The sequence below is a fragment of the Conger conger genome, chromosome 1, assembly GCF_963514075.1.
Source record: "Conger conger chromosome 1, fConCon1.1, whole genome shotgun sequence".
NCBI classification, from domain to species: Eukaryota; Metazoa; Chordata; class Actinopteri; order Anguilliformes; family Congridae; genus Conger; species Conger conger.
This window is the reverse complement of record NC_083760.1, coordinates 72,880,261-72,894,283: the sequence shown is the minus strand read 5'-3', so window position 1 is coordinate 72,894,283 and position 14,023 is coordinate 72,880,261.

The window sequence follows — 14,023 nt, the reverse complement described above, 5'->3', positions numbered from 1 at the left end:
ACGTCTGAGTGTACGAAAATAATAAAATAAAAAGTGTTTCTTCGGTGAGATGTAGGCTACAAATGATTTGATAGATTATCCGCGTTGTTTCGTTAAAAGAGGGACCTATCGCTATTCTTATTTCTTTAAAGTTTTCAGAGCAGGAGTCTGAACAAAATCTTCAAAAAAGTGATCATCACCGTGAAATGTGTGTACTAAAACCGCCTTCACATGATATTCATTCCTTATTCATCAGCCCCTTAGAAGTAACCTAATAATTCAGCAGGCAGACAGCTAAGAACAAGGGACAAAACTGGAGTTTAAAGGCATAAGCTCCTCCATTAGGCTTGACAAACAGAGGAAGGGACCCCACTTTGGTTGTTACCCAGGCGCAATGTAGAGCTTCAAGTGCCGGAGGGTTAAATATGGCCTTTTTCTGGACGTAATTGTTGTCATATGTAACCCTACCTGTTTTCAGAGCCAATTTCAATTAGCCCTATTGACCCATTATTAGAACACCTTATGGACCAGTGAATACAAAACTACAGCATTTTAGGTGGATATATGAATATGCCAAGGAAGGTTCGCATAGCTCTATTAGTGAACACGATACTAAATATAAACTTTTATGAAAGATGAAAACGAGTAAAAGCATATGACTACTTATTGGCTACTACTCGCCTACCATTACAGAGACAACTATTATTAATCAGGGGAAATCGCCATCACCAATATTAATAGCTACAGAGGAATACATAAAAAATTAAGCAGCGATTTACATGGCCATGCTTGGAAAGGTAGGCAAAATGGGCCTATGCAAATATCAATGTGAAATTCAAATAATATGTTATCGTAAAAAAAGAAGAAAAGAAGAAAGCTGTATAGTAAAAATGAGAGCAAGCCCCAGATTCTCAATTATTTAGCCAAATCCGTTTTTACTGGCAGAAGAGAACCGGTATATTTAAGAATACCAAAAATTGCAAACTTCTATACCCAGTTTTAAAACATCCTAAAAATGTATGATAAATCGTTTCAGGTATGCATGTGACTGACGTAAGGACCTTCGGTTGAGAATGAAGCTCGATTTTGAAATCATTCCTAATGGTTATCGTATCCTCTTTATTTTGTATTCCTTAACTGGGGTGTCTTGCTGTCATTGTCAGTTTCGTGAACGAGAGTTATTGCATTTAGAAGAGTGATTTTGATTAGTATCCGGGCTCAAAGATTGGGCTGGTATTTGGGCAGATATAAGAAGAATAAAGAATAAATTAAACTCCCATTGCCACCAAAACCAAAACCTTTTTCCTTTGCAAAACCAATTTAATGCATTTCCGCACCTGTATTCTATCTTATTGATTGCTGATGTGCTAAATATGTCCCCGTTTTTAATTCTAGCTCTCCCCTGAGGAACGCTCTGCTGCATCTTTTGGTTTGTGTGCTGGCTTTTTGAACTGAATTAGATATTATAATAAACACTATAAGTTGCTCTATTTTTGTGTATCTGCCCTGGTTCCTTCTGCTTCATTTAGGTTTTGATTGAGAGCTAATGGATATCCTCATCACATCAACAATAGTATTAGCATATATATGTATAAGTAGAATGTGGGCTATACTCTGTATAAAGATGCAATGTATGAAGGTTCTTTTCACCAGTGTGGTACTTGCCAATGTTTGAATTTGTTTCTCAAACCACCACAGTTTTGGGAGAGTACTCAGGGAGACAACTAGAGAGATGATATTTGCTTTTGCTTAACCCCACAGGCGTAAAATATATGGAGGAAGCAGTTTAGTTTTCGATCAAGTCTGAAATCTGCGGTCAGCCACACACTGTAGGAAGCTTGGCAGGAATGTTGTTGAACCGGGATGAAGGGACACACAGAGGCAGAGACCCTGAGTGCAGTGGCCATGTTGGAATGATGAAACAGCCGTGTCCCACACAGGTAGATCTCTGGTTAAACACCCCATGGGTCATGTGGTACAGCATTGACATAAGTGTGATACGGCAAGGTTGAAAAGTCACAGGGGAAAAGAAAAGCCGGTTTTTAGACAAACAGTTAGGTTGCCAGGGGGTCACAGAAGATGTCAAACAAGAAAAACAATGAATGAAAAAAAAAAAATGAAATACAGGAAATGGCACTGTGCAGACTCTCTTACCTGAACCATGGAAAGCGGGCTGATGCTGAAAACGACAGTAGAGACAGACATCTCTACATGGTCTTTGACAGATGACCCCAGCACCTGGCATGGAAGGTCTGGAAAAGGAGGGGGCAGGGGGTAAATGTGGCTGCCTAGTACAGCCCAGAAATGCTGGCCCACTGGTTTGGTGGATAATTTATGGAGGCTGTGACACTGTGAGGCCCACGATGCCACGCTCCTTCTCCTGAGACTAAATACAGCCCTCTTCAGACAGGAACTCATAAACAACGCTGTAGGTAACTTCAATGAGTACAGAATGAGTACACAGAAAAATAATGATCACAGATGAAAAAATTCTTCATATGAGTTTTGTCTTAAACACAGTGGAATATTAAGTTGTTTTGCATGCGTGTACTTAGGTGACAGCAAACAGCTGTAGTTATCATCCATGCCAGTCATATTTATTTTGCAAATTTTGTACACTATTTTTAATTTGTTAAACATTTTCCTCTCCCAAATTTGCTAATTGTTTCTCTTGACTCACCCTTGTGTCATGCACAGTAACACAAGCAACACCGCAACTAAAGTATGTCCATTGCTCTGAAGAATCTGCATATGGGCCAATGTGTAGACAGCAACATTCAAGATATCAAGGAAATCTAATCTAACTAATATTAATCTCTATTACATATAACAATGTTCTAGTGCTTAAAAGGCAGAACTCCACAGTTCTGCATACCTTGAGTGGAGTATCTTTGTATCCAGCCCACTTTATCTTCCTTTACAGAGAAACATCTTCCACAGTGGTATGTAGTATACTTTAATTGATCCTCCTCACATATAATGCTTACTTAAAGTAGATTGAATGGCCATGCTTGTGCTTGTCCCTGCGTGTGTTAAATGAAAATTGGACTAGAGGACCGAGGCTCACCGTGCTACATACTGTGCTGCTTATGTAAGGCTGTGTTTGTATTGTACTGTATCTGCATACAAGTTCTATTTGCACATTTTGTCCTTCATTTTGTCCTTTTGTGGGTGTGAGGAGGGAAGCGTGTTGAGTACAAATTGTGACTATTATCCTTCATGTTTGTATGTGTGTCATGATTTATCCTAAGAAATTGTAGGCACTGTTCTTAATATAGCAGTCAGATCTGACAGCTTCTGTGCTTGCTGTTTCCTTCACCCGATTGGGGTTAATGAGGAGGTTAAACAGTGCGAAGCATGGCGTCTTTAACTTAGATTTATCTGTTCCTGCACTGACCTGTCTGGGGGTGTATCCGTTACCCCGATGGCCTCCGGATTTATTTCTTTATTTGTTTATTTTCTATAACGAGTGGCAGTTCTCTCCCCTCATTTTTTCCTGTTTGTGCGTTTAAGCCTCGTTATTCTGTGAGAATGTTACTGTATCCTGTCACTGGATCAGCCATTGCTCAGACCGCAGTGACACACATTGATGACCTAAACAAAATTCAGGTTAAGCTCCTCAAAAAATGTTCCACTTGACTGCACTTGAAATAATGATCCATTGTGTGTCTTATCACTAATCAGCTAACCTTTTGCTCATCTATTCATGGATTTAATAAATGCTTCTTAAGATTGCCCTGTGAGGGTAATAGCCCTTGGAAAAATATCAAAATCTAATATTTTGACCAAAACTGCTCTGCTTTGCTCTCTCTCTCTCTCTCTCTCTCTCTCTCTCTCTCTCTCTCTCTCTCTCTAGCTGGTTCGTTCACTTACTCGCTCACTCACTTGCTCTCTCTTTCTCTCTCTCTCTCTCTCTCTCTAGCTGGTTTGCTCACTTACTCGCTCACTCACTTGCTCTCTCTTTTTCTCTCTCTCACTTCTTGTGCAACTAAGAGGCTTGACATAACTGAAAGACAGTGGGCCTTTTTCAGGAGGCTATACAGGGAATGCTATGCAGCTAGCATGACCTGACATGTCTCTGAAGCTGGAGGGGTCCTGACCTTTGCACCCAGGCTCCAAAACTAGGAAGATGAAGAAAAAGGGGCTTGGTATGAGGGTTTCTCCTAAACAAGGGCTTCTGTTCAGCTGCTCCAACAATGTCATTTCCACAAAAACCCACCAAATAAGAGAGACAGAGAGGGTGGGAGGAAAAGAGAGTAAGAAAATAAGTCATAGGAAGATAAATAAATAATTCATTTTATCTGGCACTTTAATCTGGCAATGAACAGGGAAATACTTTCCATGGCAACTTGCTCAAAATAGTATTGTCCATAATGCAGAAAATCGTTCTGAAGGTGATCACGGGAAGTAGTATGAAAATGACTGAAATAGCATGATAGACACTGATACGATATTATTGTCCATAATTATAAAAGAAATATTTCACATCATTTTATTTGGTATGTAACTTAGATGTGTCCCTGATTAAGTAATAATTGTCTTGAGTTGTAATCATTACTAGAAACACAAACAGCCCCAATCTTAATGTATAGTAAACAGAAGTGTGCCTTGACAGGTGTCAATAAAGTTTCCCAGTCAATCAAAATGGAGCGATCAGGAGGAAGCAGTCTTAGTGGGTAATGGCTATCCCTTTTAGGACAGAAGTGAGGTCAGTTCCCCTGCTATCCATGGTTCATGGTCCAGAGGGTTCAGATGTCCACTGCAGAGATGGAAGAATTTGCCAGTAGGATGACCATCTCAGTAGCACTCCAACACAATCATGAGGAAAAAGATTTTCTCAAGATGCTGGTGCTGGCAGCATCTTGCTATGGGGGTGCTTCTCAGTGGCGGGAGACAGAATTGAAGGAAAGATGAGTGCAGCCAAATACAGACTGTACAAATACATCACTTGTCATTATGGGTTATTGAGTGTAGATTTATAGCAAATTTATCAATTTATAATTAAAACACAATAAAGTGTGCAAAAAGTGAAGTCTGAATACTTTCTGAAGCCAGTGTATATCTTGGAAATAAGTAAACTTATATATTAATTGAAATGAGAAGGAGAATGTGAGAGGATGAGAATAAGTATTAGGTCTCTTGTAGAAGCAGAATAACCAACTATCCTATTTGTGATTAAAGGATATAATGCATTAATTCAAGCAGGCGAACTGATCATGGTCTTATAATAAGTTTACAGAGTTACTCTGTCACAGTTCTGCATTGGCAGACTGCCACCAGCTCAATGTAAGGCGACACTGGCAGCAAAATGTTTACACACGTCATTTCTGTTTGGATGATTGGGGATCGCCATGTCCTCCTTATGTAACAATGATTTTACAGGGATGAAGAATTCCCCGCCTGCGGCACCACCCCCGGAACGTTCCGCAGTGCTCCCTGAAGATGGAGGAGGCAGTGGGGTGGGGGCACAGTTTGAAGAGAGAATATACAAGATTATAAATTATCAGGCCTAGAGACTGTGACCAATGAGTTTAACAAGGCAGAACACCAGGCTGCAGCAGAGTCGCCGTGCCCCCCAGTCCCCCGGCCCCACTCCCGTAATGCACTGTTTACAGGCCTTCATACCCTGAACGAGGGTCATGCGATCTGGCAATGAATTATCCTCCGCTCGAGAGCCATCCCCGCGTGACTCCCCGCCACGGCGCGGGAATAGGGCCGACATCACGCGTCACGTTTGTAGATAACCTTCAGTTTCTACGCATCTCCCCAGGAGTGTTCTTTGAGAAGCGGGTTCGCTGCGGAGTGCAGATTGCCACCCGTAAATGCGTTACCCCAGCTTCCGCTGGTTGGAGCAAAACCTCAGTTCACCCTCAGAGAGGAGTAACTTCAATGGTGGGTTTTTGTCTTACTGGAATATAAGGCAAAAACAAGCCCACATATGAGCACATTATTCAGACTTAATGAAATTGTCGCTGAAAACACCTAATGGTCTGTACAGTTACACTTGAGCAAAACTTTAATGAAAACAAGGTGGTGAGAAATGCTCAAACTGTTAATGACCTCAGTAATGTTTCACTTAAAATCAATACTTTGCAATGGACTCATTCAATTGAGAAAACACAGAAAACTTCTCCTTCATCCAATTAATATGGGGCTCTGCTCTGTGTAACATTTCATTCTTGCACCATGCAGGGCTTCAGAACATGGGATATGCCTGAGTCTCTGAAACTTTTAAGATCAGCAGCTTCCTGAGAAACACCTCCATCTGTGTCCATTTCACATACGTGGACTTAGCCTGCCTGAGCTTAACTTAGGGAGGGTGGGGAAAAGGGCAAATTCTCTGCAGTTAAAATCTCAGACGGTGGTCCTTAACGCGTTCTCCCTCCCTCTCTTTCTTTCTCCCTCTCACTCCCAATAAAAACCTCTGACCACCAGCTGACCTTTCGCCGTTCCCCAGCCATTCTCCACTCTTATCCCTGAACTACTGCGGCCCACTGCCGTCCAATGGGAGGCAGCGGCAGCTGTGGGGGTGGGGGGGGGGGGGTCACAGGGGTCGTGGCACTGGTAAAGTCATCGCTGAGGCTCCGATCTGGGGCGTCACTTCTCCCTTCAAAGGCAGCAGTGGTGTCCGGGGGCTGCCCCCGATGGCCCCACTGTTCCTGGGCTTGCAGGGGTCGAGGGGGACGAGGGTTAATAAAGTGATACCAGGTGTTGGCTGGAGAGCTTTACCAACTGGGCCCCTGTTGCACCCCACAGGAGACTGTTAGGGGGATAAAATATGAGAGGAAACCAGATGGAGGCTATAGTCGCAAATCAGGAAAAAAAACAAAAACAATCTCCAGCAATTAATGATCGTCAGGAGATTGAAGATTGTCGTTCTGTTTTCAAACAATTGTACCAGAAATGTTCAAACTTACAGTTTCGCAACAAAGGTGGGCGGTCAACACAGCCAACAGAGCGACAGATTATGAGACACAGCTGTGTATCGCTAAAGACCCAAACCCCAGAGTCACATCCCGGCTCAACAGGAGTACAATCGGAGACCGGGGGAGCTGAGCCGTCACCCACTAGAAAGGGCGACCCTTGAATAGCTGTGAAGATCAAGCGGAGTGAATGGGAGTCATTGTGGCGAGAGCAAATCGGCTCTGACAACGAATGAAGAGCAAACAGAGGGACGCCGTCAGCGTACAAGTGCTACTGCGGCTGTGGCATTAAACAGGGGTGGGTAGGGTGTCAGCGCTTTCAAAGCCATGATGTGCGTAGGCTCCCCCGATCCCCAGTGCTCCATCCATTGAGGTGGGCCTTAATTAACGCTAATTAACATCAACGCCGGACAAGGGGGCCATTAGTCCGGCTAATCCGCGGCTTACGTTTTCCTTTTGGAACTCCGCCGGTCAGTTCTCACCCAAGTCACAGAAAGAGCATGTTGTGAAGGCTAGCTTCAAAGCTCTCTCCTCAACAAGCTGCCACATTAGTCAGAGCCAGACCCGGTAGCACATAACTCAAAGACCCTTGGCCGGTCGGCAGGCCGTGCTCTCAAAGTTTGGACCTTGGACCGATCCATCAATGACTTGTTGGGTTCTTTCATACTCTCCAGCCATTTAAGCGCTTGAGCACGAATGAAAGGGGGAAGATGGGATCTGATACTGTAAAGACCTCAGCAAAGAGCTCTATTCAGAACGTGTATGGAAGGGGAAAGCATAGAAGTGATTGTGTGTGGGGGTGAGTGGGGGTGGTTTTAGGGGTCATGACCTTTGTTCTGTGTGAGGGTCCTGTTCTTTCTGCCAGCATTGCGCAATGTCAGCTCTGGTGAAGATCTGAAGGGAACATTTGTAGCTACAGAGTCTTCAGTTAAAAACTCTCTCATTAACTTCCACAATGCAACGCTGCAATCAGCATTATCTTGCTGAAAGACTGCTGCAGTGTACTGCGGAGTAGGCTGACAATATGGATAACATGAGGGGCAATTAAAGCTGAGCATAACTATAGTGTTGCCTCACAACATCATAGCACTATATTGCTACTATTCTATACTTTTCCCACACACACATGATGGCATCAGCTTTGTCAAAGTGCACAGGCATTTACATGACACTTAAGGTGGCTACAAGATAAAATATTATATATGCAAATATTATATTATTTTTTGAGTAAACAATGCAGCCATTGTGACCAGATATAATTGGAGCACAGCTGCATTCCTTTTGCATGACCCTGAAAAGGCCCAGCCTAGCAGCTTTTATAGGTTACCTTAAATCACTGGGTTTTAAAGACTGGCAACACATGTTAGTTAATGATCAATTACAAAAGTCACAAAGGAGATCTGGTAACTGAAGTCGGTGCTTGTTTGTGCCTCATGTAATTGAAAAGACCAACCTTCTGCTAAATGTACAATGTGGAAGTCTTCTTGAATTGATCATGCACCAATAATTCAGTAAATAAGGTAGACAGACAATTCAGGAGAAAAACAAGCAAAGTGACTCCAGCCTTCAAATGTGGTTGCATTTTTTCTGTGCGAACATCTTTAACACAGCTGATTCATAGTTTTAGGGGGAAATATTTTTTAAAAACCCATTCGTGTGTGTCTGTGTGTGTGTGTTTACTTTCCGGCCAGAGACCTTAATGGTGTGGACTTCAAGCCATATGGAATACATTTTGGCAGGATAAGAACACATGAAAAAGCATTTCCACTGGTAAGTTACCTAAGGTGATGATTAGGTTAAAGTTACTGCTTCCATTGCAGGATGCTTTGCCATATAATAAACTCTAATCCTTTGTGAAATCACCGGATGGGTATTTCCAACACAGGAGTCCTAAAGCTCTTAAGAGATGCCTTAAATAAGAAACGCTCTGACAAACACACACACAAGCACCTATCCCTCTGGCACAGTCACGACCCTCCCCCACCCCGTAACCCGATCTGTCGGCATGCAGCTCGGAATTCTTCAATCGCCCTGACATTTGACCCCTGACCTTTTTGGCAGCCCAGAGAAGAGAAGATGAAGTGTCCGGGCCTCTCTTTTCCCTGCACAAAAAATCTCCTGTTCTTGCAAAACCACCCCCCCACCCACCCACACACACACACACACACACACACACACACACACACACACACGTACACACACTCACCCACCCCAACCCAATTCCCAGTTGGGATACCTCTGAACAGTTCCCATGAGACACTGGGCATAATTACTCTTGATATGTGGGTAATAACCTGTGACGCAGAGGGAATGGCCAAAGAGTGTGTGCCCCTTTCCCACACCACTGTCCTCTGAGCAGCATAACTGCCAGTCTCGTGTGCCTCTTTTTTTAACCATCTGACCACTAGCGTTTGTGCATTGTGTGTGTTCTGTGCGACTACTGGGTCCTTTTTCCTTTGATTGCTGTCTGACAATGTCATCAGTGTTGCCCTGTCTGAAAAGGCTTCTTGTGCAGAGCCAAGCAATTCCCATCCAACCAATCTATTTGTGCTGTGTTTTCCAGGTTCCATTTATGTCCATGACAAACAGCAAGTTGTCTGTGGTACATATGTCAAGCTATTTGATATACTGCTGGATTTAAGTGCGCCGAGTTTTCTTGCATTAGCTTTTGGTAGCTCTTGAATTTCATGGATTAGTTATGGCTATGAGTTTGAAACTTTAATACCAGCCTAAAATACTTACAATAAACTACAATAAAGTGATCCCTTCTGAAACATAAAATGGTTTATTATGTCTGTGCAGTATATTTGGTGTAATAATGTGGAACAACTTTTCTGTATGGTGCATGCTTGGAGACCAATATCAAATACTCACTTATAGTTGACATTTATTTGGAGAATTATTGAAAGCAATATTTTAGTATGCATCTTTGTACAGAATAACATAAGAAGGAAGAATGTAACATGAAGGTCTTTAGCTAAGTAAAGTGCCATCGGATGGTTTGAGAGACATTAAAGCCAGGTGGGCATATATTTTAGAAAAATAAAAAAAGCCACCCTGATCATTTCTCTCCCTTTCAAAATCCTTATCACGTTTGATGACATTTTTGCCAATTTCTTCACCTTTGCTAGTGGCTATAAGGCATGAATAGACCTCAACATTAACCACGGCCTGTTGTCACTTAGACAAACACCCTGAGGGAAAAAAACACATTAGCTAGCTTAATAGCCGCCAGACTGGACAAAGTAGTACTCTCAGAACAAGAAAAAAGTGTTTCCCAAAGAGCTGCTAAGAAGTTGTTGCCCTTTGTTTTGCGCACTGAGCACATAACTGAGAGTAACACATGTAAGGTTTTCTGGTAAACACTCGTAATTAACCCCACAAACATTAGACATGCAAAATGTGTTTGTTAATACATGATCTTCTCACTGCGGCTGAGGCCTGTCACACTCTCCCATGGGAATCATGGGAAAACCGAGAGAGAGAGCCCTCGCATCTGTCCCACTGCCCGAGGGAGAGCTGATCACATTCCTTTACTAGTGTCCCACCCGGGAGAGCTGCTTTATAAAGCCATCTATTAGCCTTCAAAGGCCCAATGGCCACAACCAGCCACCCTGGGCTGCGCTGAATGGGAGTGGGAGGGGCAGCAGGGCGAGATGGGCAGGCTGTGATCTTTCACTCTAACTCCTGAGAAATCACCGGGGAAAGTGATTAGCTCTCCTCTCTACCTTTTCCGCACAAGGAGTGGCTGTTTCCCTTTTAGGTCACTGCTCTTATTGTCTTCCCTCTCTAGTTGACAGGACAAGCAGATTCCTCTTATCTACTTGCCTTAATACACATACCCTCCACTCTTCAACATACAGTCACATGGTGTCTCTCTTTGATCAAATCTACATTGCTATTAATGTTTCGCTGTGAAATAAGGCTTCCAAAAATATGCAAACTACCAGAATGATACATTCATACCTAGTGAACAGAGATGCTATCAAACAATTTGGTCTGACAGGGTTAATAATTATTTTTCTAGATTTGTTTTACATACGGATTGGCTTAACTGCAAAAATAATGATGTTTATTATGATTAACATGAAAATCATTACCATTGTCACAGTCATAAGTCATTGGATTGATTAAGCCAACTAAAATGGAGCTGTTTAACAGGGATATTGGGAATGGGGGTTGCTAGGGTTAATGCGCTTACTTATTGTTGTTTTGTAATTCATTTATAATGGCTCAGCTATTGAAATGCAAGAATCAGCTATTTTGACTGTTGAGTGCCTATGGCAGAAAATGTGTAATCTCGCAGTGCATTCTCAGATGCCATCTCTTAATTGTTTTAGTGCAGTTATTACTTTTTTGAATTGTATGCTGTTAGTCTACCTCCCAGACAGCCACGGACGTACACCTGGAACACCAGTTGCTGTCTGGCAGGTAAACCTGAATGACTTTGGTCCCTCCTGGAACATGAGGTCTTAAGTGCCCGTCTTTACAATCAGGTTTGTCAACGTCAGTAACGGAACCCAGCAGGGTTTATTGGCTTTCCTTAGTCATCAGTAATTTGGTCATGTAGTTCAAAGGACCTAATTGAGTCAATAATGGGTGACATCAGTCCATTAGGTGTTCAGGTAGAAGAAAAAATGTGTCTGTGTAGGGTCCCTACTTTTGGTCCTGGGTACCCAGCAATGCACTGAAGAAAATCATGAATTCATTTAAACATGAACTGCTTTCTTATCTCTGAATCAAATAAGTATTTGTTTTGTGAGCACATTTAACTTTGAGAGGGCTTGGATCTCACCACCTTAGTAGTCTCTTAATAGCTAAATTGATTAGTAATTAGACCTAAATGCAACCACTCATGAGAAGTGAATATTAGTTCACAGTAGTGGGAGAAGTTCAAGTCAAGTCCTGATGTAATGTAGCTTTCTGAGATGATGGTTTAGGATACTAAAGAGTACATTTTGGCCACATGCTCTTACATTGCTATTAGAATTCCAGATCCAGTTTAATCTTAGGCTTTCCAGTCATGAGAGACTCTTGCTTAGGATGCTCTGTGATGTATACAGCACTATTCTCAAGACAGAGGTTGCATGACAAACTGAAAGCATTTTGGTTGGTGATGAACAGGCATAGATGTATGATAATTGCACTCAATGAGCATTTTGAGGAGAGGATGTAGAATTCCCTAAGGAAGAGCCATCAAGTTCCGAAAAAAAGTCAAGGGTTCTGGATGAGCTGGTCCAAAAGGAAGAGAAACAAGTGGGAAAAGCAAAAGTGTCCCTGCCCCCCACTGAGGGCCTGCCCACCAGGCCTTTCTCCTCCAACCGTTATTCCTGACCGCCCCCCTCCGTCCCTTTCACCTCAGCACAAAGCACCAGGCCGTGTTATTTGAGGCACTAAAGACCTGGTCCTCCTCACTGCCCATGGACAATGGCCCCCCCATGGACCCCTCTCTTCATTTCACCTTCCTAATGACAGGTTTCATCCTCTTTCCTCTGACCTGAGGAGGAGTAGCCACCACCCTTCTCCCACTCCCCCTTCCCACCCCCTAGCCTTTCACCCCATCCCCAAGCTATTCCCAATCCCACATTCCTGATTCCTACACACAGTTATGCCCACTACTGTAAATTCCAGGGGTTTTCCACAGCCATGCTATGCTAGACATTGTTAACAATGTGTCTAGAGGCCTTTTGAGCATCGCTGAGGCATTTTCCCTTGAAACTTTTCGGGGGGGAAACATTCTCTTGGGTCATAGCTGGCCTTCCATCCATTTTAGGGGACACAGTAAAAAATAATGTACACTACTACCTGTACCCTATGCAAATGTAACATTATGGTAACTTTTATGAGTTAGAGGACTATCAATACCTTAGTAATAAGGAAAGGAGAGTTCAAGTAAAATAAAATAATCAGGTAAACAAATCTCACCATATGAAAATAATGTACCCTTGGAGTATGCCATTGGTACAGTCCCTCGGTACATTGCAAGAGCAATCTGTGGTCCATTTCCTCACATACTGTACCCACACTCCCTGGGGGAACTCTGTCATTAATGCAGGAATTGTATCTTCAGGGGTGCTCATACAGTTGCTGGAAACTGGAATGAGTATGAATGTTTCATCCATGTGTACGATGTTACATAGTGCATAATAACATGTCAGAAATCAGTGGGATAGTGGTATGAACTATACCACTGATAATTAGGTATAATTCTCAAAAGCAAATGATTTAAAGAAAGTAGGTTAAGGCAAATACATTTAGCTGCATGTCCTGTAGGTTATCCAAACTTCATACAGCTACAACTCAATTAGACAGGGATTTCATGCGGCCGTGTTCGGCTCTTTGTCTTACTGTATGTTAGAAAAACACATATTTCCTGGTTGTGAGGGCTATTCCCAACAGCAGGAGGAAACAAAGGGAGGGTGTGAACACTGCATATGGCAACGATGAGTGCTTTGAGGTGGGGGGGGGGGGGGGTTAGCGGACTGGAGCTAGAGCCCCACTTCTTCAGCCTCCGTGTCTCCTATCTCAGGGAGGGGGGTTACCGCAGGGGGGATTTTCCGGTTGACCTTCTCCTCACGCTTTTTTGAGCCCCTTCACCCCATGTTGATTCTCTTCACCTAGTTAGTCATCCAGGAGCAAGCCACTTATAATGTGAAGATCTAATGCTTTACAAACCACTTATATCTGACTGCTATTTATCAAATACATTTCATAAATATTGTGGGGTTTTTATTCAGAAATTGAATCAAGCATCACTCTCAATTTCAGAATTTAAAAAAAAAACGGAATTGTCATAGAGTAGTTCTATGAGAAAATAAAGGCAAGGTACTTTGTGCAATGAATGTAAAACTCCAGAAACCTTGGTAGAGAACCTTGGCCTTGCAATTGTCATTTAACATATATGTTTTATTGAAAGGTGAAATTGAATTCTGGTTTCTGGAGTTTTACATTCATTGCACAAAGTACCTTGCCTTTATTTTCTCATAGAACTACTCTACGGCAATTTCAGTGTTAAACAAATGTTAAAACTACTATACCCTGATGTTATGTTCTTAAATAACGAAAAGATAGAGCCAAATTCCGAAAAAAAGAATACATCTTTAGATCCTTTTTTTCTTCTT